The sequence below is a fragment of the Zingiber officinale genome, chromosome 3A (assembly GCF_018446385.1).
Source record: "Zingiber officinale cultivar Zhangliang chromosome 3A, Zo_v1.1, whole genome shotgun sequence".
In the NCBI taxonomy this organism is placed as follows: Eukaryota; Viridiplantae; Streptophyta; class Magnoliopsida; order Zingiberales; family Zingiberaceae; genus Zingiber; species Zingiber officinale.
Window position 1 is genome coordinate 125,514,992 of NC_055990.1, and position 23,792 is coordinate 125,538,783.

At 37.5% G+C, this 23,792-nt stretch overlaps 1 long non-coding RNA gene across 1 annotated transcript; it reads right to left on the bottom strand.

Moving 5' to 3' along the window:
• Nucleotides 1-21,900: 21,900 nt before the first annotated feature.
• LOC122054005 lies at nucleotides 21,901-22,916 on the bottom strand. Its single transcript, XR_006132503.1, has 3 exons — nucleotides 22,869-22,916; nucleotides 22,656-22,783; nucleotides 21,901-21,983 (listed from the first exon to the last, which is right to left on the bottom strand). It is a non-coding gene; the product is annotated as an uncharacterized LOC122054005 (long non-coding RNA).
• Nucleotides 22,917-23,792: the final 876 nt, after the last annotated feature.

Here is a 23,792-nt window from a genome sequence, read left to right on the forward strand (position 1 = left end):
ACATGTAATTGTAGCCTGGGTTAGCAAGCAACATAAAAGCATGTGAACCCCAAACCATTATCTTATCAAATATCATAAGGAACACCTTGAGCATATTTAGTTTGGGTTCTAAGCTTCCTAGGTCTTTTACTTATGTCATGGCCGAAACTCATCAAGCATCAAATTAGGTTATAAGCAACATGCAAACATGTAAACCCTAAACTAATGTCATATCATATATCATAAGGAACAATTTAAGCATGTTTAGTTTGGGTTCTAAGTTCTCTAAGCTTTTAACTTTATCATGGCCGAACCCTAGCAAGCATGATTCTAGGTTACAAGTAGCATGAAAGTGTTGAACCTTAAATCAATATCATAACACCTATCATGAGAAACATTATAAGCACATTTAGTTTAAGTTCCAAACTTCCTAAGCCCTTAAATCCAAGGTGGCCGAAACTTGTTAAGCATGGAAACTAGTTTTCTAGTGGCATAAGAGCATGGAAACCATCAACAACTTTCATAGCATTTATTACAAGAACCACCATGAGCATATCCAAGTTGAGTTCTAAGTTCTCTAAGCCCTTAAACTAATGGTGGCCGAAACATGTAAGACATAGACTAGTTTTCATGTGACATAAAAAGCATGGAAACCCTACACAAATTGCATGGCATTTATTATAAGGAACAACATGAGCAAACTTAGTTTAAGTTCTAAGCATCCTAGGTCTTAAAACCTTGTGTGGCCGAAAGTTATAGAGCATGTAACCAAATTTCTATGTAACCAACAAGCATAAGAACATCAAGTTAGTTCCATATCATTTCATCAAGAAGGTCATGAGCATCTTAGACTTGTTTTAAACTTTCCTAGGCCTCAAATCTTAACATGGCCGAATCTTCATAAGCATGGAATAGAGTTCAAATCAACATATAAACATGGGCATATCATATTAGCTTCATATCCTATCTTAGGGAAATCATGGCATGCTTAGTTTTAGGTTAAAACCTCTTTTAGGCCCTTAGATCTACCATGGCCGAATGTTCATGAGCATGAAAATAAGTTCTAATCAACATACAAGTAGGAGAAAGTGTTAACAACACCATTAACATAGGGTACATATCATAAGAACAAAGGGGAACATGTTTAGTTTGAGTCTTAAGCTTACCTAGTTTTCGCTTGTTGATCCTTAAGGAAATGGTACCCTTGTGAGGAGGGAGGAGAAGTTTCTCTTCCTTATCTCCCTTTTTGTTTTTCTTCTTCTTGTATGAGGTAGACCTTGAGACTCCTTGCTAGTATTTGTTTTCCCTTAGAGAGAAAACCTAAACTTGGCTTTTGGAGATGAGGGAGGAGGGCTCTAGTTCTCAGTGGAGAAAGGAAGGAGGATGAGGAAGAAGAAAATTTTAGAATTTCTCTTTCTCTTTTCTCCTCAAATCCCTTTTATTCAACATGGGAAAGATTCTTGTCCCCATTCATCCTCCCCCCTTTACTTCACTTTAATTCCCACGAAAATGAGAAGGGAGAGAGGAGAGGAAGGCAATTCACCTTTTGCTTGCTTCTTCTCTTAACCAAGAGGAAGAGGAGGTAAGTCACTTGGTTTTCTCTTGCTCTTTTCATAGTTTTCTTTTATTTTCTCCTCTTCTTTAAATAAATTTTCCATTCCTTCCTATCCATGTATTATTCATTATCCTAGTGGTTATCATACATCAATTTATCTTCATTATTTGTGGGAGGTTCAAGGTTCAATCCTTGACCTCACCTCTTTTTATTTCTATTATTTCTTTTTGACTCCTCTTAATTTCATGCTCTAAAGAAAATACTATCCATATACTTATCTTAAAATTTCATGGGTGTTACAAGAATCACTATTAGGCACATTAGGGCAAACCTCTAACAGTACAAATTTATAGCCTTCAGCAGTTAGAACAATGTCCAAGTTTCTTCTCCAATTTATGTAATTCGGACCCGTAAGTTTTTTATCTTTCAGAATAATATCCAGTGAGTTGAAAGTCATCCTAAGAATCACAAAATAAGTTTTGGTCAATACTTTATAATTTAGAATAATATTGAGTCCTCAAACAATATTATTTAAATTCACCAATACCTCAAAACACCGTGAATTTTGTATGTCATGTTAGTGTGGATGTATAAAAAATCAAACATTTGTAAGAGGAGGTTTTACCCATTAATTTTATTCTTGTCATCCTAACTTTATGACAAATAAAATTAATAGTTGGTATTCCTTTGGTCACACAAATAATAGCAGTGACTCCGTTGGGGGGATACTATTAAATGAGCCTAAGTGTATACCATTACTTGATACTTAGTCCATTAAATAGGATTGTGCCCCTTCAGTTGAAGAAGATCACACGCTCCTAAATAATTTTTTATAACCATCCATAAAGGAAGTTTGATCTAGCGATCCGCAAACAAACTCATCTGATGTGGAGGGAGGCACTCAAAGCCAACGTGTAAGTTTGTTTGCATCACTTACAAACCAGTAATGGAGAACGTGGAATTTATCTACTAATCCCTCTCCCACTTAGTTATTTCAGATGAGGATTTTATCATGCACACACACATCATAGCAAATAAAAGCAATAAATATGGAAAAATAATTTTCCAACTATTATGGCATCTTCCATCACTGTCCTCCGTGTGCTGCCAACCCTAGCTGCTGCCATCTTTAGCCACCGCAATCGGGTCTAATCGTCGCATCTATCTTGCTTCTTATTCCACTGCACCTCTGGTCCTTAAATAGTACCATGCCTCACAAGGATATGATCTGTGACAAAAATATAATTTTACATTTATCGATCCTATATTCTACGAAGGAATGTACATGTAATCTAGATCGAACAAAAAGTAAAATCCTAAAACTAATACAACTCCTGCTGTATTTAATACATATAATCATGCACACATATAAAATACCCTCGACATGTCCGAGGGTCCAATCACACATAAACACATTAGGGCCATAATAGTTGGATCTAAGATGTCTGCAACCACAAAGTTAATCTATTTGTACATCCTACTATTATCATGCCTAAAATATATATGACATGTGCATAATTAAACTGAAAAACCAAACACACAGAGGCAATATCCTAGCTCCGATACCAATTGTTGGTTGCTACTCAGAATATCATACTGGTTCCCCTGTATAAAAATTTTATACAAGTCCCGAACCTTTCCTAACAACCTATTGTGTTCTTTAGAAATTGAATTTGGAATCGCAAACAGAACTTAATATTATTGATTCTAAATTCACCTTATCTGTTCTTAGAGGTTTAGACTTGGATCGCAAACGATGCTTAACATTATCGATCCAAATCCACCTATGTTACAAAGTTGATTAAATATTTATTTCAAAGATCGGCTTCCAGGTTAAACATGGCGAGGCACTAGGCCTTCTTGTGTATGAGATCATCCACCACTTCCTAGACAAAGCCTTTCAATGAAATTCAATATTTAATCTCCTTACAGTAACCCTAGGTTTAACCACCAAGAATAATCAAATCACAAGATTGAAAAACAAAAGAAACACAAAATCGAAACATAAATTTCATTGCCTAGAATCATTAGCCTCTTGTGTTTGGTATTTCAAAATCTATACAAAGAAAACTAGTATGATGCGAAACAAGACAACTAGTTATACATTTCTTTGTTAACAAAAATCTCTTGATCTTCTATTGTATTCCTCTTCTTCTCTTGGACGTCGTGTGGGTGACGACCTACCAAGAAGAAATCCACCAAAGCCTTCCTTGCTTCCAAGTTTCGGCCACCACTACAATACTCCAAGGGATGCTAGAACACAATGCCTCCTTTCTCTACTTCTTCACCTCCAAGCAACTGGCCACCAAGAGCTCCATAAGAGATGATGCCGCCGGCCACAAAGAAGAAGAGAAAGAGAAGAGGAAGGGCTGCCCACCAAGGATGGAAGAGAGGAACAATAGAATAGGTTGTGTGTCTCATGAAGGCACCGCTCCCTCTCTTTTATAATCCTTGGTAAATCCAAAAAAGGAAAGTTTTATAACAAAAAATAAAACTTCCTTTTATTCCTCTCTATGGCCGGCCACACCATGTTTAAACAAACAAGAAAATATTTTAAACAAAAATTAAAATCTCTCTTTTAAAAAACCCTTTTGTGGTTTGCTATAAAAGAAATATTTTATAAATTAAAATCTCTCCCTTTTAAATCCTTTTATGGATATCTATAAACGATAAGATTTAAAAATAAAACTTCTTTTATATCATGGTTACAAAAAAGGAAAGTTTTCTTAAAAATTAAAATCTTTCTCTTAACATTATAGATATCTACAAATAAGGAAAGATATCTAATCTCTCTTTTAATCTTTTGTAGAAAATCTATAAAAGGAAAGATCTTGAAATTAAAAACTCTCTTTTAAAACCATGTGGATAAAAACATAAAAGGAAAAATTTTATCAAAATTTTAATTTTAATAAAATTCCTCTTCCCTTTCACGCTTGGCTGACCCCTTGCTTGGGAACCAAGTAAGGCTTGGCCAGCCCTAGCCTTAGCTCCATGCTTGGCTTGGTCGGCCCCTTGCTTGGGCTCCAAGCAAGGATAGGGGTCGGCCCCTAGTATGTAACGACCCAATTTTCCCTATTTTGAGTTCTAAATATCCTTAAAAATATTTGGAAATGCTTTTAAAATATTCTAGAGATTTTTAGGAATTTTTAGAGTATTTTTATGCAATTTTTGGAGTTCGTTTGGTATTTTTACCCAGAGGAAGAAGTTTTAAAAATAAAATAAGAAAAGAAAAATAAGTTTGTAGAAGCTGGGGTTCGAACCCAGCTCCTCGGCCCAAGCAGAACTCGGCCCGACCAACCGAGCTGTGCTCGATTTGTTAACTAGATATGAGAACAAATTGATTTAAGGTATAGTTCGGTTTAAACCCTAGTATAAGAAAAGGAATTTAGGTTTCTTTTCGGAAAAACAAACAATTTCTCTCAAAATTCTTCTCCTTCACGCGACGGCGCTCCTCTCGGGCGGAAACGTAGCGGCGGCTAGGGTTGGTTTTCCGGCGGCCGGCGAGCTCCCTTCTCCGCGGATTTTTCACAAGTTCGAGTTTCTCTAGGCAAGGAGAGCGCGCGGGCACAAAGAAGAGCCGAAACAACCACATCTCCGAAGCCCTAGAGGTCGTCTCCGTCGGTTGTAAGTCCAAGAACGCTCGGTGAGTTGCTTCTCACCTGCAGTAGGAGTAGTTCCGAGCTTCGATTTGTTTTCATTGCTTTCGGATTTGTTTGAAGTTTCCTTGTGTTTGCTGCCATGACCATTCAATCCGAATTTGTTAGGTTGATTATGGTCTCATCTTATTGTAAAGTAATTTGGATTTGGGTTTGTGCCGAATCTAAGCTTGCAGGAGATCAAGTTTTTGTTTCTCTTTGTTCTTGTTGAACCTGCCATGGCCTTTAGGAAGGAAAAAGGGTGTAGTGGATTTAACCTTGATTAATGATGCCTTTGTTTCCTTCCATTGGGATTGCAACTGGATCGTGTAGCTTGACAGTATGTCGAATTTACATCAGATGGATTTTCATTGGGTTTCATTTTAGTTTCCAACCATCTATGCTAGTTCCTAGATTAGTTCTTGCAAGCATTAGTATACAGTCTGAGCTCTATATTCTGTTATAGTTTTCTTCCTTGCTTTCAGGTCATGTTGTACAGAATCGTTGTACAGAATCAAAGTTGATTAGAGATTTAGTTTTTGGACAGCATGTTTAAGAAGCTTAAAGTTGTATTCTTTTGCTTTATTTATAGCATGTTAGAAAGTTTGAAGTAGCATTCTGTTGCCTATTTTATAGCACGTTAAAGAAGCTTGAAGTTGTATTCTTTTGCTTTATTTATAGCATGTTTAGGAAGTTTAAAGTAACATTCAGTTGTTTATCTTACAACATGTTTAGTAAGTCTAAGTTAGCTCTCTTTTGCTCTATTTTTATAGCATGCAGATTTTAGATAAGCTTAGTATGCAGATTTTGATAGACTTAATATGCAGATTTTTGTTAAGCTTTGCATGCAGATTTATGTTAAGCTTTGTATACAGATTTTTAGTACGTAGGGTGTGTTCTAGTGCACACCAAGTGCTTGATAAAATGCTTAGCTCAATATAATGCTACAGTAGGCTTTCTAATAGCTCAGTAAATGCAGTAGAAGCATTTAAAATAACTTATTTAGTCTTGCTTCAGCTTATATGGGACTACGGTCCAATGGGTGGGCTCCCACAGTCGCCTCTAGGTTCAGATAACCTAGTAAAAGCAAGATAAGTTAATTAGTTTAAGATTCAGTATTTTACTTTTAGCAATGGCACTGTACTGGATTAGATATCCATTTTGTTGGGCTCCCACAGTCGTCCCTAGGTTTAGATAACCTAGTAAACACTACTAGACTCGGAACTTGCAATCCTGGGTTTAGTTAGGGATGCGCGCACAGCAAGTACAGTTGTCGGGCCCATCAGCAGCATGATTATTATTTTAATCTATTATGTAAATAGTTTTTCAAAACTTCACAAATTAGTTGTGTGAATACAAGTTAGACTCAGTTTAGCATTAATTAGTTTAGCTTAGGTAGCAATTCAGTTTCTTATTGATACACATGATAGTTCTATGATTAGCTTTACATGTTAGCTTTTCAGTTAGTTCCTTTGCTATTTATGAGCATGATTAGCTATACATGTTTAGTATTTCAGTTAGCATGATTCCTTTGCTATTTATGAGCATGAGTAGCTATACATGTTTAGTTTTTCAGTTAGTTGATTTCTTTGCTATTTATGAGCATGAGTAGCTATACATGTTAGTTTTCCAGTTAGTTGATTTCTTTGCTATTTATGAGCATGAGTAGCTTTACATGTTAGCATTCAGTTTTAGCATGTTTTTATTTATATACATGCATATCGAGTTTTTGTGAGTAGGATAGCGCTCACTAAGCTTTTAGCTTATAGATACTATTTTCCTCCTACTGCAGATAAAGGAAAAGCTAAAGTATAAGGAAGAAGGCGACAAGGAGATGCTGTGACGGTGTGTGATGTGAGGACTATGGAGATCCTTGAGACGTAGCTAAAGAACTCACTTAGTTTAAGAATTTGTTTAGTTTAATTTCTTATTAAGTTGATAAGAAAATTTTGTAATAAGAAGTTATGTTTCCGCTTTTCATTACTTACATGATTTGATTTATTAAACTGCGTGGTTGTGAAAATATATGTTCCAGCCGCCTGTGGCTGAGTATACTCTGTATGTATTTACGGATATGGTCACCGGTACAGGGGAGACTCTGCCGAAATTTTTCGATAGGGTTTCCATGTGATTTTTTTTCATACCGGTTAAGTAGAGTTAGTAGTCAAGTAACGGTCATCCATAGAGTGTAGTAGTAGTAAGAAGGGTGGTCGCTACAGTTGGTATCAGAGCAGTTCCCATTCTCCAGCATCACACACATCAGCATCAGCCTTGCCGTCTTCCAAGTAAAAATACCTCTACTCTATTTATGTTTCTTGCTTTCATGTTTAGGAATAATTATAGCATGCTTATGTGTGATAGCCTCTAACATGTTTATAGTAGCTAGTTAAACGTGATTAGATTAGTTATGTACATCCTCTATGTCTTTAGAAATGGCACGAGGACGCCCAGCTAAGCAGGCACCAGCTACTGAGCCCAGCAAGAGGCAGGCAGTTCAGTGCCTCCCCCAGACCTTACAGCATTAGTGGCTCAGTTATGGCAGAAGCTAGCTGAACAGCAATAGGAGATAGCCACCTTAAAGGCTAATCAGCATAATAATCCCACAGTCACCCCGGAACCTAACCTAGCGACCCCAGCATTTATAGAGGTTCCACCAATCCAGCCCACAGCACCAGTAGCTCCAGCAGCGGAAGCAAAGAGAGAGGCTTACCTGATCCATTGGCAGCGAATCAAGCCCGAGAACTTCTCAGGCACCAGTGAACCATGGGATGCTCAAGCCTGGTTCAAAACACTAGAGAGCACGATGGAGCTTCTGGACTGGCCAGAACAGGAGAAGGTGAAGTGTGCCTCCTCCTACCTGACAGGAGACGCACGTATGTGGTGGGAGAGAGTCAGAGCGAAGCGCCCAGTGAACCAGATGACATGGGCTGACTTCGAGAAAGAATTCTTCGAGGAGTTCTTTCACATGCGGGTCACAAACCGCCACTACGACGAGTTTACGGAGTTTCGTCAGGGCAACCTATCAGTTGATGAAGCCGTGAAGAAATTCAACAGACTGGCTCGTCTATGTCCCGAATTAGTCAGCACAGAAAAGGAATGAGTTCGGCTGAGGCTCAAAATGTTGAGGCCGGAAATAGCGATGAATGTGGCCGGTGGCATCCATAGGCCACAAACCACAGAAGAACTAGTGAGTAGTGCTCTGATCACTGAGCACTACCAGAACAGCATCAAGCAGCAGAAGCAAACCTCCTCAGATTCCAAAGGCCAAGGAAGTTCAGATACTCAGAAATCTCAAGGCCAAAACTCTAACTAGAAAGGGAACTCCAGCAACAAGTGCAAACCAGGGAATTACCCAAAAGGAGGACCAGCTAGCAAGCACCCAAGTTATCCCAAGTGTGCTACTTGTGGGAAATTTCACCCAGGAGTTTGTCGCAAGGGCACACGAGGATGCTTCGAATGTGGATAGGAAGGGAATATGGCTAAGCAATGCCCGAACAAGACCAGCTTTCCTCCCCGATAGCCGATTCAGCATGGAGGGCAGTCAGCATAGTTACACCAGATGCAGGCCGTTCTAGATGGTCCACACATCAGTCAGGGCAGACTAGAAGCCCCCTCAGCTACGACGAACGCGAGGATCTACTCACTCACTAGAGAGGACGTAGCAAATGCCTCGACAGTTGTCACAGGTCATATTAGTATTTTACAGTAAAGTACAACTGTCTTATTCGATACTGGGGCAACCCATTCTTATATAGCTAGGGCGTTCGCCGTAAAGTCAGCAATAGCTCCAGAGGTACTCAGTGGTCAGTTTCTGACGACACTACCTTCGGGAGAAGTTATGGCATCCACACACTAGCTCAGAGCAGTGCCAGTCATTATAGCAGACAGAGAACTCTTTTGTGATCTGATAGTGCTAGGAATGACTGACTACGATGTCATCCTTGGAATGGACTTCCTGATCAGATACGGTGCTTCCATAGAGTGCCATAAATAGAAAGTCGTATTCCAACCTGAAGCAGAAGCACAGTTCGAGTACATCGGAGAACCCAAGAGAAAAAGGGCAAGTTAAGTCCTCGATACGTAGGACCCTACCCCGATCACAGAGAGAATTGGGAAGGTAGCTTGCAAGCTAGACTTACCTCAAGATATGTCAGCAATACACAATGTATTTCATGTCTCCATGCTAAAGAAGTGTATTCACGACCTTAGCTAAGTGATTCAGCCTCAGACAATGTAGATCCAAGAGGATCTTAGCTATGAGAGCAGACACAGATAGTGGACAGAGCAGACAAGAGACTAGGAAACAGAGAAGTGTCATTAGTAAAAGTCATCTGGTAGAACCAGAAGCACGAGAAAGTTACTAGGGGAGCGTGGAGACAGCATGAGACAGAAATATATCCAGAATTATTCTAAGTTCGAGGACGAACTTTTTATAAGGGAGTGAGAATTGTAACGACCCAATTTTCCCTATTTTGAGTTCTAAATATCCTTAAAAATATTTGGAAATGCTTTTAAAATATTCTAGAGATTTTTAGGAATTTTTAGAGTATTTTTATGCAATTTTTGGAGTTCGTTTGGTATTTTTACCCAGAGGAAGAAGTTTTAAAAATAAAATAAGAAAAGAAAAATAAGTTTGTAGAAGCTGGGGTTCGAACCCAGCTCCTCGACCCAAGCAGAACTCGGCCCGACCAACCGAGCTGTGCTCGATTTGTTAACTAGATATGAGAACAAATTGATTTAAGTTATAGTTCGGTTTAAACCCTAGTATAAGAAAAGGAATTTAGGTTTCTTTTCGGAAAAACAAACAATTTCTCTCAAAACTCTTCTCCTTCAAGCGACGGCGCTCCTCTCGGGCGGAAACGCAGCGGCGGCTAGGGTTGGTTTTCCGGCGGCCGGCGAGCTCCCTTCTCCGCGGATTTTTCACAAGTTCGAGTTACTCTCGGCAAGGAGAGCGCGCATGCACAAAGAAGAGCCGAAACAACCACATCTCTGAAGCCCTAGAGGTCGTCTCCGTCGGTTGTAAGTCCAAGAACGCTCGGTGAGTTGCTTCTCACCTGCAGTAGGAGTAGTTCCGAGCTTCGATTTGTTTTCATTGCTTTCGGATTTGTTTGAAGTTTCCTTGTGTTTGCTGCCATGACCATTCAATCCGAATTTGTTAGGTTGATTATAGTCTCATCTTATTGTTGAGTAATTTGGATTTGGGTTTGTGCCGAATCTAAGCTTGCCGGAGATCAAGTTTTTGTTTCTCTTTGTTCTTGTTGAACCTGCCGTGGCCTTTAGGAAGGAAAAAGGGTGTAGTGGATTTAACCTTGATTAATGATGCCTTTGTTTCCTACCATTGGGATTGCAACTGGATTGTGTAGCTTGACAGTATGTCGAATTTGCATCAGATGGATTTTCATTGGGTTTCATTTTAGTTTCCAACCATCTATGCTAGTTCCTAGATTAGTTCTTGCAAGCATTAGTATACAGTCTGAGCTCTATATTCTGTTATAGTTTTCCTCCTTGCTTTCAGGTCATGTTGTACAGAATCGTTGTACAGAATCAAAGTTGATTAGAGATTTAGTTTTTGGACAGCATGTTTAAGAAGCTTAAAGTTGTATTCTTTTGCTTTATTTATAGCATGTTAGAAAGTTTGAAGTAGCATTCTGTTGCCTATTTTATAGCACGTTAAAGAAGCTTGAAGTTGTATTCTTTTGCTTTATTTATAGCATGTGTAGGAAGTTTAAAGTAACATTCAGTTGTTTATCTTACAACATGTTTAGTAAGTCTAAGTTAGCTCTCTTTTGCTCTATTTTTATAGCATGCAGATTTTAGATAAGCTTAGTATGCAGATTTTGATAGACTTAATATGCAGATTTTTTTTGTTAAGCTTTGCATGCAGATTTATGTTAAGCTTTGTATACAGATTTTTAGTACGTAGGGTGTGTTCTAGTGCACACCAAGTGCTTGATAAAATGCTTAGCTCAATATAATGCTACAGTAGGCATTCTAATAGCTCAGTAAATGCAGTAGAAGCATTTAAAATAACTTATTTAGTCTTGCTTCAGCTTATATGGGACTACGGTCCAATGGGTGGGCTCCCACAGTCGCCTCTAGGTTCAGATAACCTAGTAAAAGCAAGATAAGTTAATTAGTTTAAGATCCAGTATTTTACTTTTAGCAGTGGCACTGTACTGGACCAGATGTCCATTGGGTTGGGCTCCCACAGTCCTCCCTAGGTTTAGATAACCTAGTAAACCCTACTAGACTCGGAACTTGCAATCCCGGGTTTAGTTAGGGATGCGCGCACAGCAAGTATAGTTGCCGGGCCCATCAGCAGCATGATTATTATTTTAATCTATTATGTAAATAGTTTTTCAAAACTTCACAAATTAGTTGTGTGAATACAAGTTAGACTCAGTTTAGCATTAATTAGTTTAGCTTAGGTAGCAATTCAGTTTCTTATTGATACACATGATAGTTCTATGATTAGCTTTACATGTTAGCTTTTCAGTTAGTTCCTTTGCTATTTATGAGCATGATTAGCTATACATGTTTAGTATTTCAGTTAGCATGATTCCTTTGCTATTTATGAGCATGAGTAGCTATACATGTTTAGTTTTTCAGTTAGTTGATTTCTTTGCTATTTATGAGCATGAGTAGCTATACATGTTAGTTTTCCAGTTAGTTGATTTCTTTGCTATTTATGAGCATGAGTAGCTTTACATGTTAGCATTCAGTTTTAGCATGTTTTTATTTATATACATGCATATCGAGTTTTTGTGAGTAGGATAGCGCTCACTAAGCTTTTAGCTTATAGATACTATTTTCCTCCTACAGCAGATAAAGGAAAAGCTAATGTATAAGGAAGAAGGCGACAAGGAGATGCTGTGACGGTGTGTGATGGGTGGACTATGGAGATCCTTGAGACTTAGCTAAAGAACTCACTTAGTTTAAGAATTTGTTTAGTTTAATTTCTTATTAAGTTGATAAGAAAATTTTGTAATAAGAAGTTATGTTTCCGCTTTTCATTACTTACATGATTTGATTTATTAAACTGCGTGGTTGTGAAAATATATGTTCCAGCCGCCTGTGGCTGAGTATACTCTGTATGTATTTACGGATATGGTCACCGGTACAGGGGAGACTCTGCCGAAATTTTTTGGTAGGGTTTCCATGTGATTTTTTTTCATACCGGTTAAGTAGAGTTAGTAGTCAAGTAACGGTCATCCTTAGAGTGTAGTAGTAGTAAGAAGGGTGGTCGCTACAGTTGGTATTAGAGCAGTTCCCACTCTCCAGCATCACACACATCAGCATCAGCCTTGCCGTCTTCCAAGTAAGAATACCTCTACTCTATTTATGTTTCTTGCTTTCATGTTTAGGAATAATTATAGCATGCTTATGTGTGATAGCCTCTAACATGTTTATAGTAGCTAGTTAAACGTGATTAGATTAGTTATGTACATCCTCTATGTCTTTAGAAATGGCACGAGGACGCCCAGCTAAGCAAGCACCAGCTACTGAGCCCCAGCAAGAGGCAGGCAGTTCAGTGCCTCCCCCAAACCTTCCAGCATTAGTGGCTCAGTTATGGCAGAAGCTAGCTGAACAGCAATAGGAGATAGCCACCTTAAAGGCTAATCAGCATAATACTCCCACAGTCACCCCGGAACCTAACCTAGTGACCCCAGCATTTATAGAGGTTCCACTAGTCCAGCCCACAGCACCAGTAGCTCCAGCAGCGGAAGCAAAGAGAGAGGCTTACCTGGTCCAGTGGTAGCGAATCAAGCCCGAGAACTTCTCAGGCACCAGTGAACCATGGGATGCTCAAGCCTGGTTCAAAACACTAGAGAGCACAATGGAGCTTCTGGACTGGCCATAACAGGAGAAGGTGAAGTGTGCCTCCTCCTGCCTGACAGGAGACGCACGTATGTGGTGGGAGAGAGTCAGAGCGAAGCGCCCAGTGAACCAGATGACATGGGCTGACTTCGAGAAAGAATTCTTCGAGGAGTTCTTTCACATGCGGGTCACAAACCGCCACTACGACGAGTTTACGGAGTTTCGTCAGGGCAACCTATCAGTTGAGGAAGCCGTGAAGAAATTCAACAGACTGGCTCGTCTATGTCATGAATTAGTCAGCACAGAAAAGGAACGAGTTCGGCTGAGGCTCAAAATGTTGAGGCCGGAAATAGCGATGAATGTGGCCGGTGGCATCCATAGGCCACAAACCACAGAAGAACTAGTGAGTAGTGCTCTGATCACCGAGCACTACCAGAACAGCATCAAGCAGCAGAAGCAAACCTCCTCAGATTCCAAAGGCCAAGGAAGTTCAGATACTCAGAAATCTCAAGGCCACAGCTCTAACTGGAAAGGGAACTCCAGCAACAAGCGCAAACCAGGGAATTACCCAAAAGGAGGACCAGCTAGCAAGCACCCAAGTTATCCCAAGTGTGCTACTTGTGGGAAATTTCACCCAGGAGTTTGTCGCAAGGGCACACGAGGATGCTTCGAATGTGGACAGGAAGGGCATATGGCTAAGCAATGCCCGAACAAGACCAGCTTTCCTCCCCGACAGCCGATTCAGCATGGAGGCCAGTCAGCATAGTTACACCAGATGCAGGCCATTCTAGATGGTCCACACATCAGTCAGGGCAGACTAGAAGCCCCCTCAGCTACGACGAACGCGAGGATCTACTCACTCACTAGAGAGGACGTAGCAAATGCCTCGACAGTTGTCACAGGTCATATTAGTATTTTACAGTAAAGTACAACTGTCTTATTCGATACTGGGGCAACCCATTCTTATATAGCTAGGGCGTTCGCCGTAAAGTCAGCAATAGCTCCAGAGGTACTCAGTGGTCAGTTTCTGACGACACTACCTTCGGGAGAAGTTATGGCATCCACGCACTGGCTCAGAGCAGTGCCAGTCATTATAGCAGACAGAGAACTCTTTTGTGATCTGATAGTGCTAGGTATGACTGACTACGATGTCATCCTTGGAATGGACTTCCTGATCAGATACGGTGCTTCCATAGAGTGCCGTAAACAGAAAGTCCTATTCCAACCTGAAGCAGAAGCACAGTTCGAGTACATCGGAATACCCAAGAGAAAAAGGGCAAGTTAAGTCCTCGATACGTAGGACCCTACCCCGATCACAGAGAGAATTGGGAAGGTAGCTTGCAAGCTAGACTTACCTCAAGATATGTCAGCAATACACAATGTATTTCATGTCTCCATGCTAAAGAAGTGTATTCACGACCTTAGCCAAGTGATTCAGCCTCAGACAGTGTAGATCCAAGAGGATCTTAGCTATGAGAGCAGACACAGATAGTGGACAGAGCAGACAAGAGACTAGGAAACAGAGAAGTGTCATTAGTAAAAGTCATCTGGTAGAACCAGAAGCACGAGAAAGTTACTAGGGGAGCGTGGAGACAGCATGAGACAGAAAATATATCCAGAATTATTCTAAGTTCGAGGACGAACTTTTTATAAGGGAGGGAGAATTGCAACGACCCAATTTTCCCTATTTTGAGTTCTAAATATCCATAAAAATATTTGGAAATGCTTTCAAAATATTCTAGAGATTTTTAGAAATTTTTAGAGTATTTTTATGTAATATTTGGAGTTCGTTTGGTATTTTTACCCAGAGGAAGAAGTTTTAAAAATAAAATAAGAAAAGAAAAATAAGTTTGTAGAAGTTGGGGTTCGAACCCAGCTCCTCGGCCCAAGCAGAACTCGGCCCGACCAACCGAGCTGTGCTCGATTTGTTAAGTAGATATGAGAACAAATTGATTTAAGGTATAGTTCGGTTTAAACCCTAGTATAAGAAAAGGAATTTAGGTTTCTTTTCAAAAAAACAAACAATTTCTCTCAAAATTCTTCTCCTTCACGCGACGGCGCTCCTCTCGGGTGGAAACGCAGCGGCGGCTAGGGTTGGTTTTCCAGCGGCCGGCGAGCTCCCTTCTCCGCGGATTTTTCACAAGTTCGAGTTACTCTCGGCAAGGAGAGCGCGCGGGCACAAAGAAGAGCCGAAACAACCACATCTCCGAAGCCCTAGAGGTCGTCTCCCTCGGTTGTAAGTCCAAGAACGCTCGGTGAGTTGCTTCTCACCTGCAGTAGGAGTAGTTCCGAGCTTCGATTTGTTTTCATTGCTTTCGGATTTGTTTGAAGTTTCCTTGTGTTTGCTGCCATGACCATTCAATCCGAATTTGTTAGGTTGATTATGGTCTCATCTTATTGTTGAGTAATTTGGATTTGGGTTTTTGCCGAATCTAAGCTTGCAGGAGATCAAGTTTTTGTTTCTCTTTGTTCTTGTTGAACCTGCCGTGGCCTTTAGGAAGGAAAAAGGGTGTAGTGGATTTAACCTTGATTAATGAAGCCTTTGTTTCCTACCATTGGGATTGCAACTGGATCGTGTAGCTTGACAGTATGTCGAATTTGCATCAGATGGATTTTCATTGGGTTTCATTTTAGTTTCCAACCATCTATGCTAGTTCCTAGATTAGTTCTTGCAAGCATTAGTATATAGTCTGAGCTCTATATTCTGTTATAGTTTTCTTCCTTGCTTTCAGGTCATGTTGTACAGAATCGTTGTACAGAATCAAAGTTGATTAGAGATTTAGTTTTTGGACAGCATGTTTAAGAAGCTTAAAGTTGTATTCTTTTGCTTTATTTATAGCATGTTAGAAAGTTTGAAGTAGCATTTTGTTGCCTATTTTATAGCACGTTAAAGAAGCTTGAAGTTGTATTCTTTTGCTTTATTTATAGCATGTGTAGGAAGTTTAAAGTAACATTCAGTTGTTTATCTTACAACATGTTTAGTAAGTCTAAGTTAGCTCTCTTTTGCTCTATTTTTATAGCATGCAGATTTTAGATAAGCTTAGTATGCAGATTTTGATAGACTTAATATGCAGATTTTTTTTGTTAAGCTTTGCATGCAGATTTATGTTAAGCTTTGTATACAGATTTTTAGTACGTAGGGTGTGTTCTAGTGCACACCAAGTGCTTGATAAAATGCTTAGCTCAATATAATGCTACAGTAGGCATTCTAATAGCTCAGTAAATGCAGTAGAAGCATTTAAAATAACTTATTTAGTCTTGCTTCAGCTTATATGGGACTACGGTCCAATGGGTGGGCTCCCACAGTCGCCTCTAGGTTCAGATAACCTAGTAAAAGCAAGATAAGTTAATTAGTTTAAGATCCAGTATTTTACTTTTAGCAGTGGCACTGTACTGGACCAGATGTCCATTGGGTTGGGCTCCCACAGTCGTCCCTAGGTTTAGATAACCTAGTAAACCCTACTAGACTCGGAACTTGCAATCCCGGGTTTAGTTAGGGATGCGCGCACAGCAAGTACAGTTGCCGGGCCCATCAACAGCATGATTATTATTTTAATCTATTATGTAAATAGTTTTTCAAAACTTCACAAATTAGTTGTGTGAATACAAGTTAGACTCAGTTTAGCATTAATTAGTTTATCTTAGGTAGCAATTCAGTTTCTTATTGATACACATGATAGTTCTATGATTAGCTTTACATGTTTGCTTTTCAGTTAGTTCCTTTGCTATTTATGAGCATGATTAGCTATACATGTTTAGTATTTCAGTTAGCATGATTCCTTTGCTATTTATGAGCATGAGTAGCTATACATGTTTAGTTTTTCAGTTAGTTGATTTCTTTGCTATTTATGAGCATGAGTAGCTATACATGTTAGTTTTCCAGTTAGTTGATTTCTTTGCTATTTATGAGCATGAGTAGCTTTACATGTTAGCATTCAGTTTTAGTATGTTTTTATTTATATAGATGCATATCGAGTTTTTGTGAGTAGGATAGCGCTCACTAAGCTTTTAGCTTATAGATACTATTTTCCTCCTACTGCAGATAAAGGAAAAGTTAAAGTATAAGGAAGAAGGCGTCAAGGAGATGCTGTGACGGTGTGTGATGTGTGGACTATGGAGATCCTTGAGACTTAGCTAAAGAACTCACTTAGTTTAAGAATTTGTTTAGTTTAATTTCTTATTAAGTTGATAAGAAAATTTTGTAATAAGAAGTTATGTTTCCGCTTTTCATTACTTAAATGATTTGATTTATTAAACTGCGTGGTTGTGAAAATATATGTTCCAGCCGCCTGTGGCTGAGTATACTCTGTATGTATTTACGGATATGGTCACCGGTACAGGGGAGACTCTGCCGAAATTTTTCGGTAGGGTTTCCATGTGATTTTTTTTCATACCGGTTAAGTAGAGTTAGTAGTCAAGTAACGGTCATCCTTAGAGTGTAGTAGTAGTAAGAAGGGTGGTCGTTACATAGTATGGGCTAAGAGGCTAGGCTTTGGGTGGATATAAGGCTTTATATAAGAGGCTACAATAGGGACCGAGAGGAGGAATTAGTTATGGTCTCCCGATGAACTTGAGCTTCCCGTGTTCGCCCCGAACACCCAACTCAAGTTTATCAATAATAACTCATACCACTAAAGAGCTATTATTGAACTACCACACCAATTTCAAATTTTATTTTGGGCTCCTTATCATGAGTGTGTTAGTCTCCCTGTGTTTAAGATATCGAATGTTCATTAATTAAATGAGTTACTAACAACTCACTTAATTAATATCTAGTTCCAAGAGTAGTACCACTCAACCTTATCGTCATGTCGGACTAAGTCCACCTGCAGGGTTTGCATGACAATCCTTATGAGCTCCTCAAGGGGACATCATCAACCTAGATTACTAAGACACAGTTTCATTCTATAATCAACAACACACCATATAAATAATATCATTTCCCAACTTATCGGGCCTATTGATTTAACGAGCTAAATCGCACCCTTTGATAAATTAAAGAAATAAATATTAAGTATATGTGCTTGTTATTATATCATGATTAAGAGTACACACTTCCATAATAACAGAGGTATTATTCTTTTATATAGTAAGTATAAAAAGATATTACCTCAAATGGTCCTCCTCAATACACTCATAGTGTACTAGTGTAATTTATTAGTCAAGATAAACTAATATCTAATTACACTACAACCACTCCAATGGCTTGTCCCATTCCATCTTGGTTGTGAGCAACTGTTTATAAGTTATAAGGAACTGATAACATGAAATTCTGTGTGTCTCCTCACAATATGTTATCTACAATATAAATTAAATGGACAACTACATTTAGCATATAAATGTTGACATTTGACCAATGTGATTCTTATTTCTAAATAAATGTTTATAAAAAAAGTTAGGCTTTCAGTATACATTCCAACAGTAAGTAAACCCATTAATAAAACCATAATTGATACTAAATGGGTTTTTAGGAACAAATTAAATGATGAGGGTGAAATAGTTAGAAACAAAGCAAGATTAGTAGCTAAATGGTTCAACCAAGTAGAAGGGTTAGACTATGATGAATCCTACATCCCTGTAGCCAGACTTGAATATATTAGGATGTTGCTGGCCTATGCAGCACATAACGGATTTGAGTTATATCAAATGGATGTAAAATCCACTTTCTTAAATGGATTTATCAAAGAAGAAGTATATGTAAGCCAACCCCCAGGATTTGAAGACTTAGAACATCCAAACCATATTTTTAGGCTAAAACAGACCCTATATGGACTAAAACAAGCACCTAGGGCTTGGTATGAATATTTGTCTAATTATCTAATATCAAAAGGGTTCAACCAAGGTCAGATAGATCCAACCCTATTTGTAAAAACCTTAGAAAAAGATATTTTTATAGCCCAAATTTACATAGATGATATAATTTTTGGATCAACCAACTCTAAATTTTTAAAAGAATTTACCAAATTAATGGAAAATAAATTTGAAATGAGTTTGGTAGGTGAACTTAACTTTTTCCTTGGTTTACAAATTAATAAACCAAAGATGGAATTTATATTTTTCAAACTATATATGCTAAGGAATTAATTAGAAAATTTGGAATGAAAAATTCAAAAAATATTAATACTCCAATGGCTACTAACATTAATATGGACTCTAACTTAGAAGGAAAACCAGTAAACTTGAATACTATCGAAGTGCGATAGGAAGACTACTGTACCTAACTGCTAGTCGACCGAATATCCTTTTTGTAGTAGGTATGTGTGCAAGATACCAATCTTGTGAAAAAGAGTCTCACCTAACATACGTCAAAAGAATACTTAGGTATATTAAGGGAACTTTAAATGTAGGACTCTGGTACCCTAGGTCTTGCACCTTTGACCTAACTGGCTATTCTGACTCAGACTATGTCAGGTGCAAACTAGATAGAAAGAGCACAAGTGGTAGCTGTCAATTTCTAGGTCAGTGCCTAGTAAGTTGGTCAAGTAGAAAGTAACACTGTGTTGCTCTATCCTCTACTAAAGCTGAGTATATAGCCCTAGGTGAATTGCATCTCAATTATTATGGATGATGCATACCCTAAAAGACTATCAACTAGAATATCAAAATACTAAGATTTCAATTGATAACATAAGTTCAATTAATCTAACCAAGAACCCAATTCATCACTCAAGGACTAAATATATAGAAGTAAAGCACCAATTTGTAAGGGATCATGTAGCTAAGGGTGATATTGTACTTAACTATGTTGAGTCAAAATCTAACCTAGCTGACATATTCACAAAACCCTTACCTGAACCTGAGTTCAATGCACTTAGAAGATAAATAGGAATGTGCTTAGTAGAATAGAATTTATTACTATACTTTTAATCATCTTGTTTTTAAAATTGGTTTTAAAATCCTAGGAAAAATATTTTTCAAAATTCCAACTTTTGTTAGTTTTTCAAAAAATTGGTTTAACCTAGGAATTTACCCCCTAGAAATAATGTACCCTAGTTTTAGCCAGAGCATCTCACAAGCACCCTAGGTGTAATTTGCTTGTGTTTGAAAACACTTAGAATGGTGTGAGATGCATAGGGTACTATCTGGACTTCAGTATGCTTATATCTATGCATCAACATAAATCTGGGCTATAAACACCAAATTTATATTGATCAAGTTAAGTTATCCTATCTTAGTCAAAACTAACTGGATAACTAACTTAACTTGACTAACCAAGTGAAAACTATTGTCCTATAGGCAAACAGCTAGTAGTTAATGGTTAGACATGTGGCTAAGGAAATTAAGTTTCTCATGCTTGGGCTGTAGGACTTTTTGGAAAGAGAACTAATCTTTCTTACTCTTTATGGTTCTAAGTGAAAATGACCTTAGTTAAAATTTTACAAGTTGATATTATTTTCAAGTTAAGTATTTTTCAAAATTTTGAATATCTAAAAATTCCTTTTTCGCTTTTTAAACTAAATTTTTTTTTAACTCAAAATTGGCTAAGTGATCTTTTCAAAGATAAATCATTTTCTTAGCTAAATTTTCTCTCCAAACCTGTTTGAGCAATTTGTTAAGGAAAAGTTTCTTTTCAAAATCTGATTATTTTAATTACTTATCTCAAGGGCTATGTATTTTTTTTCTATTATACTCCCTTCTTTTAAAATTAAGGATTTAAGAGAGTATTCTTTTTGAGAAGTTTCTTTAACTCAAAGTTAGTTAAGTCACTTTTCAAGTTAAAAACTTTTCTTTAGCTAAAAATATCTTTGTAAACTTGGTTTTTGAAATTTATTTTTAAGGAAAAGGTTTTCTTTAAAAAGCTCCATGCTTGATTTTTTGAAAGAAGTTTTTACTTAGCTAAAAAGTCTTCAAGAAAACTTATTTTCAAAAGCTAAGTGTTTAAGTTGGTTTAACTAAGAGGATTTTGTGAAAACTAAAGGTTTCTAAGGCTAAATCTTTAAAACTCTGTTTTTTGAAAGCTAAGTTTTTTCAAAACCTTCTAAAAAGAAAATATCTTTTTCAAATTTATTATTAGCTAAATTTTTTGCTAAGGCCCAATGATCACTTTCTCAATTTTTCTTTACCATATTTTTGTTGTTGATGATTTTGACATATGGAAAAGGGGGAGAGTATAAGAAAATTCAAAGAAATTTTAAATTTAAAAATTTTGTGGGAGCTTTTATTAAGGGGGAGTCTTTATACTTAAGCTTTTACTAAGTGGGAGCTCTGCACTTAATCTTATGTTTGTACACTACAAGAAAACAGGGCTTTAGAGACGAAAAAATCTGTCTCTGAAAATCATTTTTCCGTCTCTAAAGAAAGTTTGAGACGGAATATTCCGTCTCAGAAATCCGTTAGTGAAAGCCCCGTAGCTAATTTTGAAACGGAAATATTTCGTCTCTACTTTTAGAAACGGATGAAAAAACTGTTTATAAATCTGTTTTCAAATTAACAAAATAAAATTAATTTCAAATGTAAATTCTGTCTCTAATTTTGTTTTAAATCAGTTATTAATCTTGTTTATAAATCAGTTTACAATTCTATTTATAAATCTGTATATAATTTTATTTTTAAATTTATCATTAAATATTATTATATTATATTTTATATTTTTCTTCAATATATTTAATAACTCTTCATTTCAAATAAATTAAAAATTATTAAAAAGAAATAACTTCTAATTCCAAATGTATTATACAATTAACATTAAAATAAATAAATATTTACATTATCCAAACAAATTTGACCAATAATCAAACTATAAAGACTAAATTTTCCTAGATATAAATGATTTGTACATTCTATTTCTTGAATCATTTTCGAATCATCTTCTTGAGATTTTCTTCCCTCTACCTACTTTCTATAATAACAAGTTTTTTTTCCTTTTCAATATTTGGTTCCTCCATCCTCGAGCTAATAGCATCCATGCCTTCATTGCTCTCCCTGTCTTCGAATTTCATGAGATAAATTGCTTCTCTTGTACAGATTAATGAACCAACCAATTTTGTTGAGAAAATCTAACAAATCAAAATATGAAACAAGTAAGTCTTACAATATCAGAATTTTTAATACAAAATAAATTAAAATTGTACAAAAGTCATAATCAATATCAATGATCACCCACTAATTAATCCATAGTTGTCAATGCGAAAGAATTAACAAGGGAGTTTGGATTTTGGATTCTAAGACTAAGATTTGAAATAGCAAAGCAAGTATAAAATCAAACCTAATGAATAAAATACAATGTAAGAATTGAGAGCTAAGTCTAACCTAACTACAATTGCAGAAAATAAAAGTCAACATAAAATAATTAACGAAACTAAGCATGGAATAAAACCTAGAGCATTAAAGAAACCTAATATAACTTAACCTAATTGAATTTAAATGAAGACATAAAACTTAACAATTGAAAGAGCAATACAAAGCAAGAGTTAAGTAAACTAAGATGTATCAGATTGAACCTAACTATTGAAAGAGACATTTCACCGAACACACGACATGCAGGAATTAGAACCTAACTACGGAACATTTTATCAAACAAGTTGGGTGCATGAAACAATTAAAGTCAAGTGTGTGCAATCTAATTAAGGGAGATCAAGTTTGATATAAGCATTCAATAAGAAACATAACACACATCCAATATGATAAAAGAAACAACCCAATAAATCTGATCAGGTTCAGATTATTACCCTTATTAGCAGTTTGTGGCTCTTCCGACGATGATAAATCTGTCCAACAACCCTCACTGCCTCAGAATTCACTGATACACAACATTGGCACAAATCCAAGCACAAATGGGGTCACCGCAGCAATGGATCTGCAATCCAGAAGATGTCAATCTGTTGATAAGCTGTGACGGCTATCAAACAGGGAATAGGAATAGAGATGATAACATCTCATACCTCCTTGTGGCTGACCAGATGGCCACGGCACAATTGAAGGCGGCAACGTGTGGTAACCCCTTGCAACTGCTGATACGCGGAAGAACAACCCTACTCTCCTGTGTACTCAGCTCTCCGACGGTGGCAGATGGAAGAGGAAGAAGTGGCAGCCGGTGAAAGAGATGGCGGCGACGCTAGCCACCCAAATTGCAGGTATTGTGGTCGGATGCGATGACGCCGGCTGCATCTAGGGCAGAGATGCAAAGGGAAAATGTAGAAGAGGATCGAGCCGCCTGATAGCCCAGAGAGCTTGGTGTTGGTGAGGGTCGCGGAGAGAAGGACTGCTGTCGGCGTTGCTCTAGTGACAATTGACGCGGTGAGGACCTCCGCGACGAGGAGACGATGGCAGAGGAGGGAAGATGACGCGGAAGAAGAGAAAGGGGTTCCGGTTGCAGAAGATGAGGAGAAGAAGAAGAGCAGAGAGTAAACGACGCGAGAGAGGAGGAATAATCGGGGCGGCGACGAGATAAGGTGAGTAAGGGTTCGGCGATTAGGGAGGAGTAGGGCACGGTGAGGAATTATAACCAAAATTGATTAATTAAATTAGAAAATTAGGTTTATTTTAATTAAAGCCTAAGTAATTTCTTTTATCAACTCCTACTAAATTGGGTATTCCAAATATGCATTTCTCAAGCCCGCAAATACATCCCCTCTAATTACGCCTTACGAATTCCGAAAAAAGAAAATCTTAAAAATTTCTAAAAATTATGTTAAGATTATTCCCCAATTAAATCTTATTATTTAATTATTATTTATTATTATTATTTTATTACCATAATTTACAATAAAAGTGCACAATTATTAATAAAAATCAATAAAAATAACAAGAATTCAGGGACTGTAGGATGGACCTCATGGTCGCATGAGGGGGCTAATTTAAAAGGT